At 43.5% G+C, this 8,379-nt stretch overlaps 7 non-coding genes and 1 pseudogene across 7 annotated transcripts; all 8 read left to right on the top strand.

The window, feature by feature from the left end:
* The first annotated feature begins 149 nt into the window (after positions 1–149).
* LOC123126861 (U6 spliceosomal RNA) lies at positions 150–252 on the top strand. Its single transcript, XR_006462071.1, has one exon. It is a non-coding gene; the product is annotated as a U6 spliceosomal RNA (small nuclear RNA).
* A 1,056-nt stretch (positions 253–1,308) lies between these two features.
* On the top strand, positions 1,309–1,411 carry LOC123126820 (U6 spliceosomal RNA). The gene has a single exon (XR_006462033.1). It is a non-coding gene; the product is annotated as a U6 spliceosomal RNA (small nuclear RNA).
* Positions 1,412–2,470: 1,059 nt separating this feature from the next.
* LOC123126873 (U6 spliceosomal RNA) lies at positions 2,471–2,573 on the top strand. Its single transcript, XR_006462083.1, has one exon. It is a non-coding gene; the product is annotated as a U6 spliceosomal RNA (small nuclear RNA).
* A 1,056-nt stretch (positions 2,574–3,629) lies between these two features.
* On the top strand, positions 3,630–3,732 carry LOC123126840 (U6 spliceosomal RNA). Its single transcript, XR_006462052.1, has one exon. It is a non-coding gene; the product is annotated as a U6 spliceosomal RNA (small nuclear RNA).
* Positions 3,733–4,797: 1,065 nt separating this feature from the next.
* LOC123126858 (U6 spliceosomal RNA) lies at positions 4,798–4,900 on the top strand. The gene has a single exon (XR_006462069.1). It is a non-coding gene; the product is annotated as a U6 spliceosomal RNA (small nuclear RNA).
* Positions 4,901–5,960: 1,060 nt separating this feature from the next.
* On the top strand, positions 5,961–6,063 carry LOC123126865 (U6 spliceosomal RNA). Its single transcript, XR_006462075.1, has one exon. It is a non-coding gene; the product is annotated as a U6 spliceosomal RNA (small nuclear RNA).
* A 1,063-nt stretch (positions 6,064–7,126) lies between these two features.
* Positions 7,127–7,229, top strand: LOC123126872 (U6 spliceosomal RNA). The gene has a single exon (XR_006462082.1). It is a non-coding gene; the product is annotated as a U6 spliceosomal RNA (small nuclear RNA).
* A 1,056-nt stretch (positions 7,230–8,285) lies between these two features.
* On the top strand, positions 8,286–8,379 carry LOC123126892 (uncharacterized; annotated as a pseudogene).

The following is an 8,379-nucleotide window of genomic DNA, read 5'->3' as shown; positions in this document are numbered from 1 at the left end:
TGCGACTGGCGGCCCACCACACGCCCGATGGCGTCTGGGTTTGGCTGGACAGCACCATGGGCAAAACAAACGCTCGTTGGTTTAGTCCCACATCGGCCAGCCGGGGAGAGTCGGACTGGTTTATAAGGCAGAGCGCGGCAGCTAGCATCGTCCCTTCTGGGACATTCGATAAAATTGGAACGATACAGAGAAGATTAGCATGGCCCGTGCGCAAGGATGACACGCACAAATCGAGAAATGGTCCAATTTTTTTTGAGATTTTCCACGCAAGTACCTGGAGCCTTCTTTCTTGCACTCCTGTGTGTGCTGCTATTCTTACTGAAAGGCCCTTTAGTTTCCTTCTTCTATCAAAGAGTTCCTGAATACTGCCTTTTTGAATTTAGATCCACACGCTTTCTCATCTTTGTTATTGCAGATATAACCTTTCTGTGGCAACTTTTTAGCCTTTTTAATCTATTATTACACGTTTCTGGATTAGTTTTCTGTTTCAGTCCTTCTACAGGTAGTGCATTCCTTCAATTTATTATTGTCTTTGTTCCTTAACCTTAACTGTGGTTTGGTCATAGCGCAAAAAACATGTTTCATTAGTCTAATTTTATCATGTCACCGCCTAACAAACTCATCTAAGACTTGTGAGAAAACTCTCCCGGACACTAGTGTTGGATTCTAGTATCACCCAAAAGAATCCCTTCTTCAAGCCTTTCTATCTTTAGTGTACAATAACTAGTGGTCGAGGAATTACGTAGGTCACAACTGGTGAAATCTCAATTTTCATGTAGTAAACTATATATGTTGCATACCATTTTATACATCTAGTCACACCAAAGACACGGTAAGCTAGCTTAGCATGAACCTTTTGGCACTATGGTCTTTGCAAATGTACTTGTGGCAACGACTTGATCGTCTAGTCTCCTTCACGCACAAGTTTGCTTTTTAAAAAGGTTTGTCGATTTGCATAATCCACCTTTCATAAATTGTGAACAACCAAAAGGATTCGTTGATCCCTCCTTCCCTAAACGTGCATGTGCCCCCCCACGTGCGGCAAGAACTATAGTATTATTTTTAGTGCCCAAGCGCCGTTCGTTATTCCCTAATGAAAAAACACGAGGGCCCGTTATGCTCTTCCATTAATTTGGGCCACGTGAAGAGAGATCCGACTTGCGACTGGCGGCCCACCACGCGCCCGATGGCGTCTGGGTTTGGCTGGACAGCGCCATGGGCAAAACAAACACTCGTTGGTTTAGTCCCACATCGGCCAGCCGGGGAGAGTCGGACTGGTTTATAAGGCAGAGCGCGGCAGCTAGCATCGTCCCTTCTGGGACATCCGATAAAATTGGAACGATACAGAGAAGATTAGCATGGCCCCTGCGCAAGGATGACACGCACAAATCGAGAAATGGTCCAAATTTTTTTGAGATTTTCCACGCAAGTACCTGGAGCCTTCTTTCTTGCACTCCTGTGTGTGCTGCTATTCTTACTGAAAGGCCCTTTAGTTTCCTTTCTCTATCAGAGAGGTCCTCAATACTGCCTTTTTAAATTTAGATCCACACGCTTTCTCATCTTTGTTATTGCAGATATAACCTTTCTGTGGCAACTTTTTAGCCTTTTTAATCTATTATTACACGTTTCTGGATTAGTTTTCTGTTTCAGTCCTTCTACAGGTAGTGCATTCCTTCAATTTATTATTGTCTTTGTTCCTTAACCTTAACTGTGGTTTGGTCATAGCGCAAAAAAATGTTTCATTAGTCTAATTTTATCATGTCACCGCCTAACAAACTCATCTAAGACTTGTGAGAAAACTCTCCCGGACACTAGTGTTGGATTCTGGTATCACCCAAAAGAATCCCTTCTTCAAGCCTTTCTATCTTTAGTGTAAAATAACTAGTGGTCGATGAATTACGTAGGTCACAACTGGTGAAATCTCAATCTTCATGTAGTAAACTATATATGTTGCATACCATTTTATACATCTAGTCACACCAAAGACACGGTAAGCTAGCTTAGCATGAACCTTTTGGCACTATGGTCTTTGCAATATGTACTTGTGGCAACGACTTGATCGTCTAGTCTCCTTCACGCACAAGTTTGCTTTTTAAAAAAGGTTTGTCGATTTGCATAATCCACCTTTCATAAATTGTGAACAACCAAAAGGATTCGTTGATCCCTCCTTCCCTAAACGTGCATGTGCCCCCCCCCACGTGCGGCAAGAACTATAGTATTATTTTTAGTGCCCAAGCGCCGTTCGTTATTCCCTAATGAAAAAACACGAGGGCCCGTTATGCTCTTCCATTAATTTGGGCCACGTGAAGAGAGATCCGACTTGCGACTGGCGGCCCACCACACGCCCGATGGCGTCTGGGTTTGGCTGGACAGCACCATGGGCAAAACAAACGCTCGTTGGTTTAGTCCCACATCGGCCAGCCGGGGAGAGTCGGACTGGTTTATAAGGCAGAGCGCGGCAGCTAGCATCGTCCCTTCTGGGACATCCGATAAAATTGGAACGATACAGAGAAGATTAGCATGGCCCGTGCGCAAGGATGACACGCACAAATCGAGAAATGGTCCAATTTTTTTTGAGATTTTCCACGCAAGTACCTGGAGCCTTCTTTCTTGCACTCCTGTGTGTGCTGCTATTCTTACTGAAAGGCCCTTTAGTTTCCTTCTGCTATCAAAGAGGTCCTCAATACTGCCTTTTTGAATTTAGATCCACACGCTTTCTCATCGTTGTTATTGCAGATATAACCTTTCTGTGGCAACTTTTTAGCCTTTTTAATCTATTATTACACGTTTCTGGATTAGTTTTCTGTTTCAGTCCTTCTACAGGTAGTGCATTCCTTCAATTTATTATTGTCTTTGTTCCTTAACCTTAACTGTGGTTTGGTCATAGCGCAAAAAACATGTTTCATTAGTCTAATTTTATCATGTCACCGCCTAACAAACTCATCTAAGACTTGTGAGAAAACTCTCCCGGACACTAGTGTTGGATTCTGGTAATACCCAAAAGAATCCCTTCTTCAAGCCTTTCTATCTTTAGTGTACAATAACTAGTGGTCGATGAATTACGTAGGTCACAACTGGTGAAATCTCAATTTTCATGTAGTAAACTATATATGTTGCATACCATTTTATACATCTAGTCACACCAAAGACACGGTAAGCTAGCTTAGCATGAACCTTTTGGCACTATGGTCTTTGCAAATGTACTTGTGGCAACGACTTGATCGTCTAGTCTCCTTCACGCACAAGTTTGCTTTTTAAAAAGGTTTGTCGATTTGCATAATCCACCTTTCATAAATTGTGAACAACCAAAAGGATTCGTTGATCCCTCCTTCCCTAAACGTGCATGTGCCCCCCCACGTGCGGCAAGAACTATAGTATTATTTTTAGTGCCCAAGCGCCGTTCGTTATTCCCTAATGAAAAAACACGAGGGCCCGTTATGCTCTTCCATTAATTTGGGCCACGTGAAGAGAGATCCGACTTGCGACTGGCGGCCCACCACGCGCCCGATGGCGTCTGGGTTTGGCTGGACAGCGCCATGGGCAAAACAAACACTCGTTGGTTTAGTCCCACATCGGCCAGCCGGGGAGAGTCGGACTGGTTTATAAGGCAGAGCGCGGCAGCTAGCATCGTCCCTTCTGGGACATCCGATAAAATTGGAACGATACAGAGAAGATTAGCATGGCCCCTGCGCAAGGATGACACGCACAAATCGAGAAATGGTCTAATTTTTTTTTGAGATTTTCCATGCAAGTACCTGGAGCCTTCTTTCTTGCACTCCTGTGTGTGCTGCTATTCTTACTGAAAGGCCCTTTAGTTTCCCATTCTCTACCAGAGAGGTCCTCAATACTGCCTTTTAAAATTTAGATCCACACGCTTTCTCATCTTTGTTATTGCAGATATAACCTTTCTGTGGCAACTTTTTAGCCTTTTTAATCTATTATTACACGTTTCTGGATTAGTTTTCTGTTTCAGTCCTTCTACAGGTAGTGCATTCCTTCAATTTATTATTGTCTTTGTTCCTTAACCTTAACTGTGGTTTGGTCATAGCGCAAAAAACATGTTTCATTAGTCTAATTTTATCATGTCACCGCCTAACAAACTCATCTAAGACTTGTGAGAAAACTCTCCCGGACACTAGTGTTGGATTCTGGTATCACCCAAAAGAATCCCTTCTTCAAGCCTTTCTATCTTTAGTGTACAATAACTAGTGGTCGATGAATTACGTAGGTCACAACTGGTGAAATCTCAATCTTCATGTAGTAAACTATATATGTTGCATACCATTTTATACATCTAGTCACAACAAAGACACGGTAGGCTAGCTTAGCATGAACCTTTTGGCACTATGGTCTTTGCAATATGTACTTGTGGCAACGACTTGATCGTCTAGTCTCCTTCACGCACAAGTTTGCTTTTTAAAAAAGGTTTGTCGATTTGCATAATCCACCTTTCATAAATTGTGAACAACCAAAAGGATTCGTTGATCCCTCCTTCCCTAAACGTGCATGTGCCCCCCCCCCCCACCTGCGGCAAGAACTATAGTATTATTTTTAGTGCCCAAGCGCCGTTCGTTATTCCCTAATGAAAAAACACGAGGGCCCGTTATGCTCTTCCATTAATTTGGGCCACGTGAAGAGAGATCCGACTTGCAACTGGCGGCCCACCACACGCCCGATGGCGTCTGGGTTTGGCTGGATAGCGCCATGGGCAAAACAAACGCTCGTTGGTTTAGTCCCACATCGGCCAGCCGGGGAGAGTTGGACTGGTTTATAAGGCAGAGCGCGGCAGCTAGCATCGTCCCTTCTGGGACATCCGATAAAATTGGAACGATACAGAGAAGATTAGCATGGCCCATGCGCAAGGATGACACGCACAAATCGAGAAATGGTCCAAATTTTTTTTGAGATTTTCCACGCAAGTACCTGGAGCCTTCTTTCTTGCACTCATGTGTGTGCTGCTATTCTTACTGAAAGGCCCTTTAGTTTCCTTTCTCTATCAGAGAGGTCCTCATTACTGCCTTTTTAAATTTAGATCCACACGCTTTCTCATCTTTGTTATTGCAGATATAACCTTTCTGTGGCAACTTTTTAGCCTTTTTAATCTATTATTACACGTTTCTGGATTAGTTTTCTGTTTCAGTCCTTCTACAGGTAGTGCATTCCTTCAATTTATTATTGTCTTTGTTCCTTAACCTTAACTGTGGTTTGGTAATAGCGCAAAAAACATGTTTCATTAGTCTAATTTTATCATGTCACCGCCCAACAAACTCATCTAAGACTAGTGAGAAAACTCTCCCGGACACTAGTGTTGGATTCTGGTATCACCCAAAAGAATCCCTTCTTCAAGCCTTTCTATCTTTAGTGTACAATAACTAGTGGTCGATGAATTACGTAGGGCACAACTGGTGAAATCTCAATCTTCATGTAGTAAACTATATATGTTGCATACCATTTTATACATCTAGTCACACCAAAGACACGGTAAGCTAGCTTAGCATGAACCTTTTGGCACTATGGTCTTTGCAATATGTACTTGTGGCAACGACTTGATCGTCTAGTCTCCTTCACGCACAAGTTTGCTTTTTAAAAAAGGTTTGTCGATTTGCATAATCCACCTTTCATAAATTGTGAACAACCAAAAGGATTCGTTGATCCCTCCTTCCCTAAACGTGCATGTGCCCCCCCCACGTGCGGCAAGAACTATAGTATTATTTTTAGTTCCCAAGCGCCGTTCGTTATTCCCTAATGAAAAAACACGAGGGCCCGTTATGCTCTTCCATTAATTAGGGCCACGTGAAGAGAGATCCGACTTGCAACTGGCGGCCCACCACACGCCCGATGGCGTCTGGGTTTGGCTGGACAGCGCCATGGGCAAAACAAACGCTCGTTGGTTTAGTCCCACATCGGCCAGCCGGGGAGAGTCGGACTGGTTTATAAGGCAGAGCGCGGCAGCTTGCATCGTCCCTTCTGGGACATCCGATAAAATTGGAACGATACAGAGAAGATTAGCATGGCCCGTGCGCAAGGATGACACGCACAAATCGAGAAATGGTCCAAATTTTTTTTGAGATTTTCCACGCAAGTACCTGGAGCCTTCTTTCTTGCACTCCTGTGTGTGCTGCTATTCTTACTGAAAGGCCCTTTAGTTTCCTTTCTCTATCAGAGAGGTCCTCAATACTGCCTTTTTAAATTTAGATCCACACGCTTTCTCATCTTTGTTATTGCAGATATAACCTTTCTGTGGCAACTTTTTAGCCTTTTTAATCTATTATTACACGTTTCTGGATTAGTTTTCTGTTTCAGTCCTTCTACAGGTAGTGCATTCCTTCAATTTATTATTGTCTTTGTTCCTTAACCTTAACTATGGTTTGGTAATAGCGCAAAAAACATGTTTCATTAGTCTAATTTTATCATGTCACCGCCCAACAAACTCACCTAAGACTAGTGAGAAAACTCTCCCGGACACTAGTGTTGGATTCTGGTATCACCCAAAAGAATCCCTTCTTCAAGCCTTTCTATCTTTAGTGTACAATAACTAGTGGTCGATGAATTACGTAGGTCACAACTGGTGAAATCTCAATCTTCATGTAGTAAACTATATATGTTGCATACCATTTTATACATCTAGTCACACCAAAGACACGGTAAGCTAGCTTAGCATGAACCTTTTGGCACTATGGTCTTTGCAATATGTACTTGTGGCAACGACTTGATCGTCTAGTCTCCTTCACGCACAAGTTTGCTTTTTAAAAAAGGTTTGTCGATTTGCATAATCCACCTTTCATAAATTGTGAACAACCAAAAGGATTCGTTGATCCCTCCTTCCCTAAACGTGCATGTGCCCCCCCCCCCACGTGCGGCAAGAACTATAGTATTATTTTTAGTTCCCAAGCGCCGTTCGTTATTCCCTAATGAAAAAACACGAGGGCCCGTTATGCTCTTCCATTAATTTGGGCCACGTGAAGAGAGATCCGACTTGCGACTGGCGGCCCACCACACGCACGTTGGCGTCTGGGTTTGGCTGGACAGCACCATGGGCAAAACAAACGCTCGTTGGTTTAGTCCCACATCGGCCAGCCGGGGAGAGTCGGACTGGTTTATAAGGCAGAGCGCGGCAGCTAGCATCGTCCCTTCTGGGACATCCGATAAAATTGGAACGATACAGAGAAGATTAGCATGGCCCGTGCGCAAGGATGACACGCACAAATCGAGAAATGGTCCAATTTTTTTTGAGATTTTCCACGCAAGTACCTGGAGCCTTCTTTCTTGCACTCCTGTGTGTGCTGCTATTCTTACTGAAAGGCCCTTTAGTTTCCTTCTTCTATCAAAGAGGTCCTCAATACTGCCTTTTTGAATTTAGATCCACACGCTTTCTCATCTTTGTTATTGCAGATATAACCTTTCTGTGGCAACTTTTTAGCCTTTTTAATCTATTATTACACGTTTCTGGATTAGTTTTCTGTTTCAGTCCTTCTACAGGTAGTGCATTCCTTCAATTTATTATTGTCTTTGTTCCTTAACCTTAACTGTGGTTTGGTCATAGCGCAAAAAACATGTTTCATTAGTCTAATTTTATCATGTCACCGCCTAACAAACTCATCTAAGACTTGTGAGAAAACTCTCCCGGACACTAGTGTTGGATTCTGGTATCACCCAAAAGAATCCCTTCTTCAAGCCTTTCTATCTTTAGTGTACAATAACTAGTGGTCGATGAATTACGTAGGTCACAACTGGTGAAATCTCAATTTTCATGTAGTAAACTATATATGTTGCATACCATTTTATACATCTAGTCACACCAAAGACACGGTAAGCTAGCTTAGCATGAACCTTTTGGCACTATGGTCTTTGCAAATGTACTTGTGGCAACGACTTGATCGTCTAGTCTCCTTCACGCACAAGTTTGCTTTTTAAAAAGGTTTGTCGATTTGCATAATCCACCTTTCATAAATTGTGAACAACCAAAAGGATTCGTTGATCCCTCCTTCCCTAAACGTGCATGTGCCCCCCCACGTGCGGCAAGAACTATAGTATTATTTTTAGTGCCCAAGCGCCGTTCGTTATTCCCTAATGAAAAAACACGAGGGCCCGTTATGCTCTTCCATTAATTTGGGCCACGTGAAGAGAGATCCGACTTGCGACTGGCGGCCCACCACGCGCCCGATGGCGTCTGGGTTTGGCTGGACAGCGCCATGGGCAAAACAAACACTCGTTGGTTTAGTCCCACATCGGCCAGCCGGGGAGAGTCGGACTGGTTTATAAGGCAGAGCGCGGCAGCTAGCATCGTCCCTTCTGGGACATCCGATAAAATTGGAACGATACAGAGAAGATTAGCATGGCCCCTGCGCAAGGATGACACGCACAAATCGAGAAATGGTC

This window comes from Triticum aestivum, chromosome 5D (assembly GCF_018294505.1).
Source record: "Triticum aestivum cultivar Chinese Spring chromosome 5D, IWGSC CS RefSeq v2.1, whole genome shotgun sequence".
Classification (NCBI taxonomy): domain Eukaryota; kingdom Viridiplantae; phylum Streptophyta; class Magnoliopsida; order Poales; family Poaceae; genus Triticum; species Triticum aestivum.
The sequence above is the reverse complement of the archived record's forward strand: the minus strand, read 5'-3'. Positions and strand labels throughout refer to the sequence as shown.